The following is an 18711-nucleotide window of genomic DNA, read 5'->3' on the forward strand; positions in this document are numbered from 1 at the left end:
ACCATCTCTCAGGGAAGCAAACCCATGGAGATAAATTGCATAAAAACCAAAAGTGAACTGGACCCTGTAAATCCACTCTTGAAAAAATTTAGCTTCAGAAAACAGTACCTTAGGAAATAAAAAAGCTATCTTCATGAAGAAAACTAGTATCATGTCATCTACAGCAGAGGAAATTTTAGAAACAACCTATATGTCCAACAGGATGGGAATTGTTAAATTATGACATATCAACTTAATGAATTATGATGCCACCTTGAAATATCATTAAGACTTTGCCAGGCGGGGTGGCTCATACTTGTAATCACAGCACTTTGGGAGGCTAAAGCAGGTGGATCACTTGAGGTTAGGAGTTTGAGAACAGCCTGGCCAACATGGTGAAACCCTGTCTCTACTAAAAATACAAAAATTAGCTGGGTGTGGTGGCGCACACCTGTAGTCCCAGTTACTTGGGAAGCTGAGGCAGGAGGATCACCTGATCTTGGGAGGCAGAGGTTGCAATGAGCCGAGATCACGCCACTGCCCACTCCAGCCTGGGTGACAGAGCAAGACCCTGTCTCAAAAAAAAAAAAAAAAAAAAAAGACTTTGTAGCATAGTAGCAAAAAATGTTTATATTAATAATGATAAGTAGAACAGATATTTGGGCGTGTATCAGAATTTTAATTATGTAAAAATATATATGCGACTGGGTGTCATGGCTCACGCCTGTAATCCTAGCACTTTGGGAGGCTGAGGCGGGCAGATCACAAGGTCAGGAGATAGAGACCATAGAGACCATCCTGGCTAACATGGTGAAACCCCGTCTCTACTAAAAATAGAAAAAATTAGGCAGGCGTGGTGGCGGGCGCCTGTAGTCCCAGCTACTCGGGAGGCTGAGGCAGGAGAATAATGTGAACCCGGGAGGTGGAGCTTGCAGTGAGCCGAGATGGCACCACTGTACTCCAGCCTGGGAGACTGGAATACACTGGAAAAAAAAAAAAAAAAAAAAAAAAAATATATATATATATATATATACATATACACGTATGTCCCTAAAAGTTAGATGACATTTCACAAAAGTAAATCCTATGTTGGAGAACTCAAAATTCTAAGTACTATACATTTCTTTTCTAAAATATCCTTAAAAATGAAACAAAAGAAATAAAACAAAGGACATAATATTCAGAGACCTCATGGCTATAGCTTGTAACAGCAGAGGTGCATTCTGGGAGCTCAGGGCTCCCCAAGACTATACCCTGCCTTCCAATCAATAAGCAGCCTTAAGCAGAACATCTAACTTCAGTCTCCATTCCTTTTCTCTGCAGTAGGATGACTACTGACCCACTCACAATAATGTACATTTAATAAAGCTAACAGGACTGCAAAATTTTTTTTTTTGCTTTCATCCACATGCCTCACTATACCTACTGCCTATATATGCTGGCTCTAGCTGGGACAATTTAAAATGAAAGCATTTCCTTAGACAATTTGTTGTTGTGCAGTGCTTGTGAGCTCTGTTCCAGAGATTGCACACTTTCATTAGGAAGTGGTAGGATGAACATCGCCATTTGGGGGCCTTCACTGGAGCTTATAGACTATGTTTCATGCTCCTCCTTAAACAGATCCTATCTAGTAGAGTGATAACAGATTGATGGCCATGACCTTCTTCACATTCTTCTAACTCCTTTTAAAATGAAATCAAAGCTCTTGCTGCTGGTGCCTACGGGCCTGGAGCCAAGGCAATGTAATGAAGGCTACATATCATCCCTCACCCTCAAGACCGTCAACTGAGTTCATCGTTAATGTGTTCACGCCACAAAGGTACATGTCAAAAGACAGGAAGATCCAGAAGAAATATACTTTCGCCATTCCCAAGGCCTATTCTCTTTAAACAGTAGTTGTCAGAAAGACAATGTCTTCGTGTGGAAGACAAATATGATATCATATTGACATTACAACAAAATACATTTACAGACATAAAGCTTCTTACGCCTTAATTTTAAATGATGGTTTGATATCTTTCTAAATTGTACATTTTAGCAGAGTTTTTTTAAACTAAAACATTTATTGGTCTAAAATACATATTAACTTGAAATATTGCTATTCCCATTTCATAGCCAAGTGATAATAATTTTCTTTAATGACACATTAACTCCAACGTATTACCTGGATAGGCAGTTATTGTTTTAACAGGGTCAAGATTAATGGGCAGGTGTTCCACGATAATCTGAATGAAAAGAAATAGAGGAATTATACATGATTCATTTTCTTACTTCTCTGAGCTGAATAATATTAGTAACACTGCCACCTTACATTTATAAAGCACTTTTCAGTTTCAGAGTATTTTCGTATCTGGGATTACATTTTCCTGCATTTTTTACCTTTGACAGATCCTTCCAGATAATACACAACTCTACCACTTTTCAACTTTCTGATGCCCAAACATTGTGTTTGTGTGTTTATATCAATGGGATACAGTGAGAGGCAGTAGATTAACTGCAGCCTTTAGAAACAGACGGACCTGGGTTCAAATCTCAGCCTAACCATTCGCTACATGATCTTGAATAAATTACTCTGAGCATCAGTTTTGTCATAGTTAAAATGGGGTCAGTGAAAGAGCTAAATAAGATATCACTTATGCAAAAGGTCTGAGACGTATCTGGCACACAGCAAGCACTCAAGAAATAAAGTAAGTATTGCTGTTATTAGCAGCTATTTCTACTCTGTCTTGAACATTTTCTTGCCTCCCTCTGATTTGTTTTCTTCAAAATATTTGGATTCGGAGACAGATGGAGGATGCAGAAAATCAAGAATAATATTAGTCCCAAAAAGTGTACCAGAAGGGCCTGCATTAAGGCAACCTCAAGTGTCCTCTGCCCCGAGGGTCTCACTCGAGCAAACAGTCTGCAAAAACTCATCCATTTTCTTTCTGCTTAACAGAACGCAAAGTTAACGGTGCTTCGTATAAATCCAGTATTTATCAGTTGGCATTCCTGTATTCTCAATTTAAAAGTATATATCAAACGCAAGAAAACATCTCAAATAAAAAGTGCTCTTTGGTTACTATGGTACCCAGCCTCGGTAGTGGTCCCCAGAGACTGCACCCCCTGGTAGTCACAGCTATGTAGCCGCCCCAGCCCCAGCACACACACTGAAGCCCGGCTAGTCTCTTATGCAGCCAATAGAATTAGGTGGAAATGATGACGTGGAACTTTGAGGCTGTCATAAAATACATTGGAGTTTCTGCCTTGGTCTCTTGGATTACTTGCTCTGGGGAAAGCCGACCATCACATCATGAGGACACTCAAACAGCTCTGTAAAGAGATCCACATGGAGAAGGACCAACTTGCTAACATCAACTGCCAGCTTAGAAATGAATCTTCCGACCTTCAGATGACCACAGCCCTAGCCTAGATGTGACTATAACCTAGTGAGAGACTCTAATCCACAACTGCCCAGCCAAGCCACTTCTGAATTCCTGAATTCAGAGAAACCACGAAAGATAATAAGTGATTATTGGTGCTTTACAACACTAAATTTTGGAGTACTTTGTTACATAGCAATAGATGATTATTATAGTAACAAGGATAATTTGGCAAGACTAAATTGGAACAACTTGACCCTTCACCATACAGCTACATGGACAAAAATGACAGACAAGCAACAAGGTCCTGCTATATAAAGTGGCTTTAATATACAGACAAGGCACATATATTAAGCATAACCACTTCACACATTGACAAATCCCCAAAATGCCACACTAATTCCAAAAGCCTTAAAAAAAAAAAAAAAAAAAAAGGAATGAGGTCAGCCACAGTAAATCACACCTGTAATCCCAGCACTTTGGGAGGCTGAGGTGGGCTGATCACTTGAGATCCAGAGTTTGAGACCAGCCTGGCTAACATGGCAAAACCCCATCTCTACTAGAAATATAAAAATTAGCTAGGCATGGTGGTGCTCGCCTGTAGCCCCAGCTACTCAGGAGGCTGAGGCACGAGAATCTCTTGAACCCGGGAGGCAGAGATTTCAGTGAGCCAAGATCGAACCACTTCACTGTTGCCTGGGCGACAGAGGGAGATTCAAAAAGTCTCAAAAAAAAGACGAATGACATATACGATTATATAAAAATGTACATTGTCTATGAAAAACTATAAATATACTAAATATGTAGTATATTAAGAACTATAAAGTAAAAAGCTACTAACAAATGAGGAAAATTATCAGCAATGTAGGACAGACTGAGGGTTACTACTCTCCATATAAAAGAGAATGTATAAATCAATAAAAGGAAATCACTCAATAGTAAAACAGCAGACATGACTGAGAGACTCAGGTAAACAAGAAGGGGCCCAAAGACTGAGCTCTAGGGCACTAGAGTATTTAGATATTAGGAAGAGGGGGATTCTGCAAAGGAGACCAAGCAGTGGCTACTAGGATAGCGGGGAAACTAGAAGCTTCTGATGTCCAGGAAGCCAAGGATCAAAGAGTTTTGAGAAAGAGAGAGTGGTGAAAAGCTCCAAACCCTGTTTACAAGGTCAAGGAAGATGAGAACTAAACATTTACTAGATTTTGCCACATGAAATCACTGGTAACATCCACATATCATCCAATTTCTCTTTCTATTGTCAATAAATGTTTGCTGAGTGCCCATTATATGTCAGGCACAGTACTTCTTTCTTTTTTTTTTTTTTTGAGACAGAGTCTCGCTCTGTCGCCCAGGCTGGAGTGCAGTGGCTCCATCTCGGCTCACTGCAAGCTCCGCCTCCCGAGTTCACGCCATTCTCCTGCCTCAGCCTCCTGAGTAGCTGGGACTACAGGCACCTGCCACCACACCCGGCTAATTTTTTGTATTTTTAGTAGAGATGAGGTTTCACCGTGTTAGCCAGGATGGTCTCGACCTCCTGACCTAGTGATCCACCTGCCTTGGCCTCCCAAAGTGCTGGGATTACAGGCGTGAGCCGCCACGCCCGGCTGCACAGTAATTCTTGAATTTAGCTTCCATCCTTTTATGTTGTAACTGCCAATATGTCATGACTGCTAATACAGTTCGTTCCTTCAGGTTACTTCCAGAACATGAGAGAGTCTTGGGTGTGGGGGGATGAGAAAAGAGTCAAAGTGGTCAGATTCAAATCTAATAGGTGTCAGAAAATGGCACAACAGCAAATTAGTAGTAAATATTTGCAGAGGGTTAGGAGATATCTCACTAAGAATCACAATTAACAATTTTAAGAATTCTTTATACCTACAGCAGTATGGTTAAGCTAGGTTCTGCTGATAACAACCCCTCAATCTCAGTGATCTGACACAGTACAGTAGTTCTCCCCTATCTTTGTCAGAGACATTCCAAGATGCTCACTGGATGCCTGGAACTGCAGATAGTACCAAACCCTACATATACTATGTTTTGTCCTATACATACATACCTATGATAAAGTTTAATTTAGAAATTAGGCACAATAAAATATTTAAAGCAATAAATAGAACAAGCATAACAATATACTGTAATAAAAGTTAAGTGAATATGGGCTCTCTCTCAAAATATCTTATTGTACTATACTCATCTTTCTTGTGATGATGTGAGATGATAAAATGCCTACATGATGAGATGGAATGAGGTAAATGACATAGGCTTTGTGACATAATGTTCGGCTACTATTAACTTGAACACAAGCACTGCAATACGGTCTCAGTAGATCTGATAACCAAGGTGCCTACAGGCAGGTCGCAGATAAAGCAAGTATATGCTGAACAAAGAAATGACTTGTGACAGTGAGAGGTTGTGTCACACTATTCAGAACTGCCTACAATTTAAAATTTATAAATTGTTTATTTCTGGAATTTTCCATTTAATATTTTCAAACTGAGGCTGACTGTAGGTAATCAAAACCTCAGAAAGTGAAACCACGGATAAGAGGAGACTGATATATTGGTCTATTTCTTGCTTCCTCAAAGCCTATGGTGGGTCTAGTCACCTCTCCTGGATAAATATCTTCCATGTGTTGTCTTAGCTTCCAGATAGCTCTAAACTGTGAAACATTCCCAACTCTAAACAATTCCACAATCACCACAGCAGAGGAAGAGAGTCCTGACAGGTCTCACATAAGTAATTAAGTGATCTGGCTCAAAAGTGGCTCATGTTCAAGCACAACTCAATGGCCAGCAAGAATCATAAGACCTGTCCAATTGCAAGGGGAATCAGGAAGAAGAGTCTTCCCATGAAGAGAAACCAGACATGGGTGAGCATTCTGTTTCTACTATAATCAGGATTGTAGTTTTTCAAAGGATCTGACATCTAATCATCCATTTGACCATGAAAACATCCCAATAAGGTAGATAGAAAACTGCATAGAATTTCCATTTACAGATGTGGAAATTGAAGCATCAAAAGTTTAAACAACTTATCTAATTAGTGGTAATATTTAATTTAAATCACTGTAGGCTGGGCATGGTGGCTCACACCTGTAATCCCAGCACTTTGGGAGGCCAAGGCGAGAGGATCACTTGAGGTCAGGAGTTCAAGACCAGCCTGGCCAACATGGTGAAACCCCATCTCTACTAAAAATACAAAAATTAGCTGGGTGTGGTGGCAAGCGCCTGTAATCCCAGACACTTGGGAGGCCGAGGCAGGAGAATCAATTGAACCTGGAGGCAGAGGCTGCAGTGAGCTGAGACCGTGCCACTGCACTCCAGCCTGGACAACAGAGCGAGACTCCATCTAAAAAAAATAATAATAATTTAAATCACTATAGTGAGGATTGCCTCCCAGCTTCTACAAGTCCATGTTGACATTAACTAGGGGAAAAATTAGGACCACTGATATCTGTAGTCTTATGGTATATCTAAAATATCACAGAATAGAATACTACATGATTCTCTAAGAACATTAGACAAAAGAAGACCCTTTGAAAAAGCTAGAAGTAGTCCTCTCAAACATAGTCTTGGCAATGACTGGCTGACATTAAAATGAAAGCCAAAAAGGCTTAGGATGGAAGAACGCTTGGGTTTTCCTAAGAACACTGGAATCTCCTGTCTCTGCATCTATCACTAAAGATTAGCCCTTAGAACAGTAGTGTGTGAACTCCCTTCATGTTAACACTGAACTTGAAATTTCAACATTCCCAACAGTTTTAATTTGGAGGCTGCTGACAGCCCAGCTCTAATGGAAACCAGTCTTCATGACTTCTGTGTTAAGCCTTAAGGTACAATTTCTTTCTCTCAGATATGTGGGGTCTTGATATGGTTTTAGGATAGCAGGGAAGAACTGCACTGGGGGTTTCCTTTATCATGAGTGATTTAATTCAGCAGCACAAAATGCTAACACTTTTCCAAAAGAAATGTATATCCTAGATTCTTAGGTCAAAATGAAATATCACTTGGCATTGAGATAAAAGCATTACTTATAATGATAAGACTTTTCTCCAAAGGTTGTGTACTCAGAAAAAGAGTTGAAAGAGTGATTAGCTATAAGCTCTTATTTTGTTTCAATTCTTAAATTCCATACTTGAATCCTGAATTTAGAGGCTGGTATGTGAGTAAAGTAACAAACAAGAGCCTCAACTAGTATCAGGTCAAGCCCTTGAAGTTCTGTCCACAGATTCCCTTCCCTTTGCTTTATTGAGCTTTCAGAGGGAAAGAGGAAGGAATGGAATGTCCAGTGTCAAGATAAATGGCACATACCCAAATCTAACAGTTGTCAACCACCTAATATTCCATCTTAGAAATGGACGAGCATTTTCAGTCCAAAACTCTACACCATCTTGTCAATACCTTACATAGCAAAGGCACTTTATGTAGTGAAGATAATTTCATCTCCTGAAAAGTAACCATGCAGCTCACTCCAGGAAGCCAACTGAACTCAGTTTTTGTGGCAGTCAGAAAAAGCCCTGCCCAGAGAGTGTGGAGAAGGTGCCAGATGAGTGTTCCAATTAAAACAGCATGAAATCTGGGTTTTATTCCCAGATCAATCAATTATAGCAATTTCTAGATCTATTTTTTTAAAACCCACTAGAGACTATAGTGAGACTCAAATGGAACAGCATACACACATGAAAGCACTTTACATTTGAATAGTGCCTTACCGATTGCCACGTATTTCACTTAATATTGTTCCCCCTGGTGTATATGAAGAGCCCAACGTTATACTGCCCATTTAGCCAGGACAGAAAACTTGGCAGTAGAGTCTCTTCCCATCTCAAATGCTATTTATCTTTCTTGACTTCATCTCAGAATTTTACATCTAAAAGTTGACCTTGATATCCTTCCATCCTTCTCCCCATCATAAAACACAAATCTTCGAGCAAAACCATCCAAGAGCATGATTGAGTCCTTTGAAAACTTTTAAGCGTTCCATATCCTTTAAGTAGGGGTATCACATACTTCAACATCCAAACTAGGACACCTCTGAAAGTGAAAGGGAACTCTGTAAATAATGAAACAAAGACAATAGAAAAACTAAGACCATCTTTACAAGCCAACCTCCTTACAAATCTAAAGGTCTATGCTGAGGTACAACTTAGGGAGCAGATGAAATCTTAAAGGATATCTATAAATAAAAATACATTTTCATTAATTTATTTTTCTGATGCATTCCATTTTCTCCACCTGATTTTGCCGATGGTAGGTACCATGTAAACTTTCATTCCTCTCCTACTATACCTTCTATCTGCCTTCTTCTCCTGTTCAACAAGTCAGTAAACTGGGCAGAAAAAATACATATCACCTGGTGTTTCTATTTAAAGGAACTCTTTGTTTATTTTGGCCTATTGGTTCTACAAACACAGAAACTATACTGAATGGAAAATAACCATCAGTTATATTCCCATCACCTAGAACCAAACACTGCTAACATTACAGCAACAGTTGTTCCAGTTCGTTTTCAATAATTAATTACACTAGTAATGTATGAATATTTTTGCCCCTTTTAAAAGAGACAGAAAGTTTGAAGGAATAATATAATGGCCCAAGAACCTACTAATTTTCAGGCACTTAACATTTAAGTCATTCCATTTAAACCTCATACTAACCATTAATGATGGTAGTATTTTTATATACATATTACAAAAAAGGAAACCAAGGGTGAGAGACATTAAGGGATGTGTATAGGAGCCAGATTTTAGTCCCAAGTACTTCCAGATTCCCAAACTCATTCTATTTCTACCATATAATAGTATTTTTAAGACTTTATGCATTTCTTCCTGTCTTTTCTCTGCATAGCTTTTCGTTTAACCTAAATGTACTATGTATACCATATTCTATCTTTATATGTATTTTCACATATTAAACCTTGTGAGGGTTGCGTCTGAACAAGAGCACTGCAACTTGATTGGGAAAAAAAATCAAATAGCATATAAAGTTATAAAGGGCAAAGTACAATTTTCCTCTATCCTTTCCATACCAAGGTCCACTCAATCTGTCTTTCAGAGGTGACTACAGGGAACTTTTTTTCATGTCTCCTCTAAGACACCTAAGTCAGTCAGACATGCATCTCCTTACAACCCATTTTTGTGTTCCCCTTTACAACACAACTTCAACAGCTGCCTATGCTCACTGTTACCACTTCCTCTCCTCCATTCTCTCTTGAATCCACTCCAATCAGACTTGCATTCTTACCACTTCAACAGACTGCCCTTGTCAAGGTCCCGATGTCTTCCACATTGTCAAATCTCAACGTTAGTTCTAAGACCTTATTTTCCTCAACTTTGAGCAGCAATTGACATAGTATATCACATCCTCTTTCTTGAAACACTTTCTTCTCTTGGCTCCTAGGATATCACTGTCTTGGATCTCATTGTGCCTGTTTGGCCATTTCTTCTTGGTCTCCTATAATGGCTCTTCCTCATCTTCCTGACCTTTAAATGTTGGACAACCCCAATCTTTAGTCATCTCTCATTCTCTATCTATACTTACTTTCTATGTGGTCTCATTCAGACCTAACCTTTAAATGCCTTCTATATGCTGATGACACTCAAATTTATGTCTCTAGGCCAGACTTTTCCCCTGAACTTCAGACATGTGTGTCCAACTGCCTCCTTAACACTTTACAGAAAATCTCAAACTCACCATGTCAAAACTGAACTTCTAATTCTCCACTCCAAATCTTCTCCATCCTAGTAAATGTTAGAGGAAGAGACACACAACAATAATAAAACCTTGAAATCACTCTTAAGCTCTCTCTCCCCACCCCCATCCCACCATCTAATTCATCAGCAAATCCTGCTAGCTCTAACTTCTAAATATATCCCAAATCAGACTGATTTTTCATCACCTTCACCACTACCAACTCCTTAGGCCTGGAAGATTATAGTAACTTCCAACTTGGTCTCCCTGCTCTACCCTTTACCTACAGTCAATTCTCCACAAAGCAACAAAGGTACCCTTTAAAAAGGTAAGTCAGGTCATACCATTACCTTTCTGGAAACCACTAAATGGTTTCCATCCCCCTTTTAATAAAATCTACAGTTGATACCACCTACAGCAAAGCCTTACATGATCCCCCATCCTCCTGGGGGTCCCTCTGACTTCACCTCATACTATTCTCTCCCTTACTTTCTCAGTACACCCCAATACACTAGCCTCCTTGCCCATCCTCACGAATGCTAACACCATGCTCTCCTCCTATTATTCTACCTCAGCACTTCGTAGTCCATTTACCTGTAGTGTCCTTCCACCAGATAGCTACCAGCCATGCTACTTCACTTTATTCTAGTCTCTGCTTCAATATTGCCTTTTTGAGAGTTCTTCCCAGACACATATAGAGTACTGCATCCTATTCCACTCCCCATTGTTCTCTCCTTTTACTCTGCCTTATTTTTCTTCAAAGTACATATTACTACCTGATATAGAACTATTGTCTGTCTCCAGACATAGAATATAAACTCTTTGAGAGGAAAGATTTTGTTTTATTTGCTATTCTGCATTTGATATCTTTCACATTGTCCATATTCAAAAAACAGTCATTGAATAAATGAGAGAAACGTATCTCTAATCTATGTATATTTTTACATTAAAATGGAATTACATAATAAGTAAGGTTGCCATTTTCAGTAGTCAGATTGAAAAACCTCATAACTCATAGGTCTTATGATACAGTACTCAGAAAGGACTTCCCTCAATATTTGGGAGTACTTAGCCCTAGACTAAATGCTGCTGTGATCCTGCCTAGCAAACATTAAAAGAATGTCAAAATTTCCAAGAAATTTAACTGCATCCTAAAACAAGGTTCAAGAATATTTACAGGAATGCAAAAATATCCAGCACCCAACAAAGTAAAATTCACAATATCTGGCATCCAAGCAAAGATTAGTAGGCATGATAATAAGCAGAAAAATGCAACCATAATGAAAAGAGAAAATGAATCAAAACCACCCAGAACAGACACAGATGTTAGAATTATCAGACAAAGGCACTGAAACTATTATAATTGTACTCCATATATTTTGAAAAGTTAAGTAGAAATATATATAGAAAAGTACAGCCCCAAATCAAACATTTGCAAATTAAAAAACTCTGCAATGTCTAAGTTAAAAAATACATTGGATGGGATTAATGGATAATTAGATATTGCAGAACAAAAGATGAGATGACTTGACAATATAGTAATAGAAACCATCCAAAATAAAACAGAGAAGGAAAAGAATCTTTTTAAAAGAAAAGAACGTGGCCAGGTATGGTGGCTCATGCCTGTAATCCCAGCACTTTGGGAGGCTGAGATGGGTGGATAACTTGAGGTCAGGAGTTCGAGACCAGCCTGGCCAATATAGTGAAACCCCATCTCTACTAAAAATACAAAAATAAGCTGGGCATGGTGGCATGCAGCTGTAATCCCAGCTACTTAGGAGGCTGAGGCAGGAGAATCGCTTGAACCTGGGAGGCAGAGTTTGCGGTTAGCCAAGATCATGCCACTGCACTACAGCCTGGGTAGACTTCATCTCAAAAAAATAAATAATAAATAAATAAAGGGAACATAAGTGAACTGAAGGACAACTTTAAGCAGCCTAAAATACTACATGTAATTGGAATTATTTTAAGAACTGAGAACGGGGAACAGAAAAAATATTTGAAGATACATAAGTTAAAATGTTTCCAATTTGATGAATATTATAAACTTACAGATTTGAGACAGTAAATGAACCTTGTGCACAAGAAACATGAATACAACTACAGGAAGGCACACAATAATAAAACTGCTCAAAGCCAATGATTAAAAAAAGAATTAAAAAGTAGCCAGAGAAAAAGGGCAAATTGTGCACAGAGGGACAAAGATCAGGAGGACAACAGATTTCTTATCAGAAACAATGCAAGCAAGCAGATGGCGGAACAACATCTTTAAAGTGCTGAAAGAAAAAAGAAAAACTATCAACCTAATGTGTATTTCAAAAACCGAAGTGAAATGACGACTTTCAGACGTACAAAAGCTTTAAGATCTGCACCACAAGAACTATCAAAGGAAGTCTTTCAATTTAAAATAAACTGACACCAAGTGGACATATAAATCTACATAAAGGAATGAAAAGTACCAGAAATTGTAACCACATAGATAAATGCGTAATATATTTTCTTATTATTTAACTCTTTTTAATAAATATCTGGCTGTTTAAACAAAAATAATAATGTATCGTGGGGACCCTTACATATGTATAAGTAAAATATATGACAACAAAAAATAGTATAAAGGCTAGGGGCAGGGAGAAGGAATTTATACTCTAAGTGAATTGAAATAATATCACTTTAAGGTAGACAATGGTAAGTTAAAGATGTATGCTATAAACTCTAAAGCAACCATTAAAATAAAACAAACAGGCATAACTAATCAGCCAATATACAAGCTAAAATGGAATTATTTTTTAAAAACTCAATCCAAAAGAAGCCAGAAAAATAAGGAAAGGGGAACAAAGAACAAAAGGGGGTGATTATAAAATATATAGCAAGATGAAAAACTTAAACACATCAAAAATAACATTCAATATGTGTTCTAACACCTGCACTGAAAGTCAAAAGTTGTCAGCTAACTAAAAAAGAAAGATCCAATCATATGCTGCTTATAGGAAATACACTGAAATGTAAACATAAACAGGTTAAAAATAGAATGATGGTAAAAGATTCACAATTCTGTCACTAGTCAACAAACAAACTGGAGTGACAACATGAACATTAGGCAGTATATATTTGAGGGCAACAAATATATACTGGGATGAAAATAGCCATTTCATAAAGATAAAGAGGATGTAACAATCATAAACATTTATGAACCTAAAAACAGAGCTTCGAAATATGTGAAACAAAAACTCACTGAACTGCAAGGGTGCATTAGTCTGTTTTCATGCTGCTGATAAAGACATACCTGAGACTGGACAATGTACAAAAGAAAGAGGTTTAATGGACTTACAGTTCCACGTGGCTGGGGAAGCCTTACAATCATGGTGGAAGGCAAGGAGGAGCAAGTCACGTCTTACATAGATGGCAGCAGGCAAAGAGACAGAGCTTGTGCAGGGGATCTCTTCTTTATTAAACCATCAGATCTTGTGAGACTTACTATCACGAGAACAGCACAGGAAACACTTGCCCCCATGATTCAATTACCTCCCACAGCGTCCCTCTCACAACATATGGGAATTCAAGATGCCAAACCTTATCAAAGGGGATGGAAATAAATAAATCTACCATTATAATGGAAATTTAAACACCCTTCTTTCAATAATTGATAGAACAAGTAGAAAAACAATAAATAAGGATATACTATCAACTAACTTGATTAACTGGCAGTTATAGCTCCCTCCACCCTACCAAAGCAGAATACACATTATTTTTACACACAAGTGGACAGTTACCAAGATGGAATATATTCTCTGCCAAAACACAGGTCTAAATAGATTTAAAACATTCAAGTCACAGAAAATATGTTCTTTGAATATAATAGAGTTAAACTAGAAATCAGTTACAGAAAGATAGCTAGGAAACCCTCAAATATTTGGAAATGAAGCAACACATCTACATAAACCAGGCATCAAAGAGGAAGTTAAAATAAAATTTAAAATTGTTCTGAATTGAATAAAAATCAAAACATGTCATATCAGAGTTTGTGGGATATTGCTAAAGCAGCACTTGGGAAGAATTTTATAGTACAAAATATCTATGCAGTAGTCCCCCCTTATCCTCAGGTTCACTTTCTGCAGTTTCAGTTACTCGTGGTCAACTGTGATCTAAAAATATTAGATGAAAAATTCCAGGAGTAAACAATTCATAAGTTTTAAATGGCATGCTGTTCTGAGTAGAGTGATGAAATATCACACGGTCCAGATTCATCCCACCAGGGAGGTAAAACATCGCTTTGTCCCACATATACACACTGTGTACGCTACCTGTCCATTAGAAACTTAGTACCCTTCTCAGTTATCAGATTGATTACTGTGGTATCTCATCATATAGGCATTCTATCACCTCACATCATCACAAGAAGAAAAAGGGTGAGTATAGCACAATAAGATATTTTAAGAAAGACCACATTTACATAACTTTTACTGTAGTATATTCTTATAATTGTTCTATTATTAGTTATTGTTGTTAATCTCTTATTGTGCCTAATTATAACTTAAACATTATCACAGGTGTGTATGTATAATGAAAAACATAGTGTATATAAGGTTCCGCACTATCCATGGTTTCAAGAATCCACTGGGGGCCTTGGAACATATCCCCTGCAGATAAGGGAGGATTGCTGTATTGGTATTGAAAGAAAAGTTCTCAAATCAATTACCTCAGCTTCTACTTTAAGAGAATAAAAAAAAGACGGGAGGAATTAGCCCCCAAAATAGGCAGAAGAAACAAAATTAAAAAGGACAAAGCACAAATAAATAAAATAGAAAGCAGAAAAACAATAGAGAAAATAAACAAAACCAAAAGATGATTCTTTGAGATCAATCATTTCATAATCTTCTATACAGATTGATTAGGAAAATAAGGAAAAAAACACAAATTATCAATATCAAAAAGGAAAAAGGAAACAGTTGACAACACAACATATTCTACAGATATTAGAAATGCAGTAAGGGAATATTATAAACAACTTTATACCAGTAACTTCAAAAACATAGATTAAATATAAAAATACTTAAAAGATACAATCTACCAAAGCTTACTCAAGAAAAACTGGCAACCTTTGAATAGCCCTACATCTATTAGAACAATTGTATTTGTAGTTAAAAATCTTCCCATGAAGAAAACACCAGACCAAGATGTCTTCACTGGCAAATTCTACCAAATGTAAGGAAGAAATAATACCAACTGTATACAAACTTCCAGAAAATTAAAATGGAGAAATACTTTCCAACTTATTCCATGAAATCAGCACTACTCTAATACCAAATGCAGAAAAATACATTATAATAAAAGAAAATTGCAAACCAATATTCCTCATGAACATAGATGCAAAAATTCAAAACAAAATTTTTGCAAATTGAATCTAACAATACATAAAACAATACATCATGAACACATAGGTTTTACTGCAGGAATGCAAGGTTGGTTTAAAATTCATGAAAAAAAGTCAATGTAATTTACCATATTAACAAACTTAAAAAGAAAAACCATATGATTATCTCAAGAGACACAGAAAAATAATTTGGCAAAATTCAATATCCATTCCCAATAAAAAAATCTCAGCAAACTACAAATAGAATGGGATTTTTGGACCTGATAGAGTACAGTATCTATGAAAAACCTACACTTAATATACTATTTAATAGTGAAAGATTGAATGCTCTCCCTTATGGGGAGGAACAAGGATGTCTGCTCTCACCACTCCATTCAGTATTGCACAGGAGGATCTAGCCAGTGCAATAAGTCAAGACAAAGAAACAAAAGCCATCCAGACAGAAATAAAACTATCTTTATTGGAGCATGCCATAATAATCTATGTAGAAAATCTGATGGAAGCATCAAAAAAGCTACTAGTACTACTAAATGACTTTAGTAAGTCTGTAGGATGCAGTAAGATAAATACACAAAAATCAATTGTATTTCTACATACCAGCAACAATCAGGAATTAAAAAAATTTTAAGCCATTATTATTTATAAATACCACAGAAAACGGAAACATTGAGGGGTAAATCTGACAATAATGTGAAAGAATTATTCGCCACACAACATTGCTGAAACAGCGTAAAAAAACTTTAATAAATGCTGAGTTACTGCATTGTTCACGGATTGGAAGACACATATTATTATATTAAAACTGCAATTCTCCCTTAATCATTATATACACCATACAATCAAAATCCCAGTGAGCTTTTTTTTTGTAGAAAGCAACAGGCTGTTTCTTATTCCAAAATCCATATCAAAATGCAAAAGGACCCAGAATAGCCAAATCGACTACTTGATTTCAAGACTTATCACATAGCTGCAGTAATCAAGACAAGGGTGGCACATTGATCCATGGAACAGAATAGGGTCAAGAAATAGACATATATTAACAAATATATGAATGACTGATTCTTGACAAATGTGCAATGGCCATTCAGTGGAGAAAAGGATAGACTTTTCAGCAATGGTGCTGGAGCAATTGGATATATATTCACAAAAAGTTGAACCATTCAGACGAACGATAATTGTTTAAAGTTATGGATATGATAAATATCCCAATTTGATCTTTACACTATATATACATGCATTGAAATATCACATCGTACCCCATAAATATGCATAGTTATCTGTCAATTATAAATCTTAAAATTTCTTAAAATTTAAATTCAGAAAAACAATAACTCAATAACTCAAAATGGATCATAGACACAAAAGTAGAACCTGAAATTATAAAACTTCTGGAAGGAAATATAGGAGAAAATCTTTATGACTTTGGGTTAGGCAAAGATTTCTTACATATAACACTAAAAGCAAGATCCAGTAAAAATTTGGATAAATTAAATTTCATCAATATTTAATTCTTCAGTTCTTTGAAAGACATTGTTAAGAGAATAAAAAAGACAAGCCACAGATTATAATAAAAGATTTGCAAGGTATATATCTGATAGAGGATTTGCATACAGAATATATAAGAACGCTCAAAACAAATAATGAGAAAACCCAAATTTTTAAATGGGCAGACACCTCACCAAAGAAAATGGTATATAAATGGTAAATAACACATAAAGAATGTTTGACATCATTACTCAGTTGGGAGATTCATCCTTACCAACACATGGTATGTTAGCCATTTTATCTCTTAAACCCACAAGATAAAATAGCTAACATACTGGGTGTTGGTGAGGATGCAGAGGAACTAGAACTCTCATACATTGCTTGTGGGAACACAAAATGGTATCAGTCTTTGAAAAACACTGTCTACACAACTGCCAAATGTTCCAGCCACTGCACTCCTAGCTGTTTACCCAACAGAAAAGAAAATATATATCCACACAAAGATCTGTACACAAATGTTCATACTAGCTTTCTTTGTAATAGCTCAAAGCTAAAGTCAGCCCAAATGTCCATCAACAGGCAAGTGGATAAACAGATTGTGGCATAATGATACAATGGACAGTTATTCAGCAGTAAAAATAATGATACGCAAGGCCGGGCACGGTTGCTCACGCCTGTAATCCCAGCACTTTGGGAGGCTGAAGCGGGCAGATCACTTGATGTCAGGAGTTTGAGACCAGCCTGGCCAACATGGTGAAACCCCATCCCTACCAAAAATATAAAAAATCAGCCAGGGGTGGCAGCATGCACCTGTAATACCAGCTACTTGGGAGGCTGAGGCAGGAGAATCGTTTGAACCCGGGAGACAGAGGTTGCAGTGATCCGAGATCATGCCACTGCACTCCAGCCTGGGCAACAGAGCAAGATTCTGTCTCAAAAAAAAAAAAAAGAGAGAGAGAGAGAGAGACATGCAGAACGTGCATGAATCTCACAGAAATGATGCTGAGTGAAAGCCAGACAAAATGCAAATTATACTGGCAGGAAGTACTTCCCTGCCTGAGCAACAGGGCAGGCAGAGATGGATGGGAGGTAGAGATTTCCAAGGGGTACAAGAAAACATTTGGGGGTGACGTGTTATCTTGATTGAGGTGATAATTTCACAGATCTATACTACATATGTCCAAACTTAGCAAACTGTACACTTTAAATATGTGCAGTTTATTGTAGGTCAATTGTATCTCAAAAAAGCTGTTTATAAATAATAAGATGAGATTGCCTATTTGAGGGTGCCCTTTGCCAACCGAAATTTTGGCCTCATTGCAAAAATTTTCTTGAATAGCACTTAGGAACAGACTGACATTGTTAAGCTTAATGCTCTGTGAAATAGTCTAAACTAATTGTTTCAAAAGCCTGTGGCAGCAGTTTTCTGAGATTGTATCAGAGGACACTTTTCTTCTTTATGTAAACATAAGTTAACGTTGCCACTAGATACCATGCAACGCTTTCACTGCACTCATCTCCACCGTGTTTGTGCCAACTGCTGAATGTGTTATTTCATATAAGAGGACCGAAAACAATGCCTTGAGTTCCCTTTGTCATGCCTGTCACGATACAGCATGACTTCTGCAGGAAACAGTTCAAGGGAGACAGCAGATTTGAACCACAGGTGGACTGGGTGGTGTATGTGTACATAGGAGTATATTCATGTGTGGGAAGACTGAGAGACAGTGAAGGACACAGACACAGAGGGACATATAAAAGGACCCTGAGTCAAGTATTAATTAATAGATGTGTTCCCTTTCTGGAAATTTCTTCCTTGGCT

At 37.4% G+C, this 18711-nt stretch overlaps 1 protein-coding gene across 7 annotated transcripts in view; it reads right to left on the bottom strand.

The window, feature by feature from the left end:
* Nucleotides 1-18711, bottom strand: part of LYPD6B (LY6/PLAUR domain containing 6B) — a 178295-nt gene that overhangs the window by 95886 nt on the left and 63698 nt on the right. For 4 of the 7 annotated variants that reach the window (XM_032145936.2, XM_032145935.2, XM_032145932.2 and 1 more), the window contains exon 2: nt 2144-2204. The exons of the other annotated variants lie outside the window; for them this stretch is intronic. The gene's annotated coding sequence lies outside the window, so the exon portion shown is untranslated. The remainder of the gene's footprint in view (nt 1-2143; nt 2205-18711) is intronic. 7 annotated transcript variants of the gene reach the window in all.

The sequence above is a fragment of the Hylobates moloch genome, unplaced genomic scaffold, assembly GCF_009828535.3.
Source record: "Hylobates moloch isolate HMO894 unplaced genomic scaffold, HMol_V3 SCAFFOLD_24, whole genome shotgun sequence".
NCBI lineage: Eukaryota > Metazoa > Chordata > Mammalia > Primates > Hylobatidae > Hylobates > Hylobates moloch.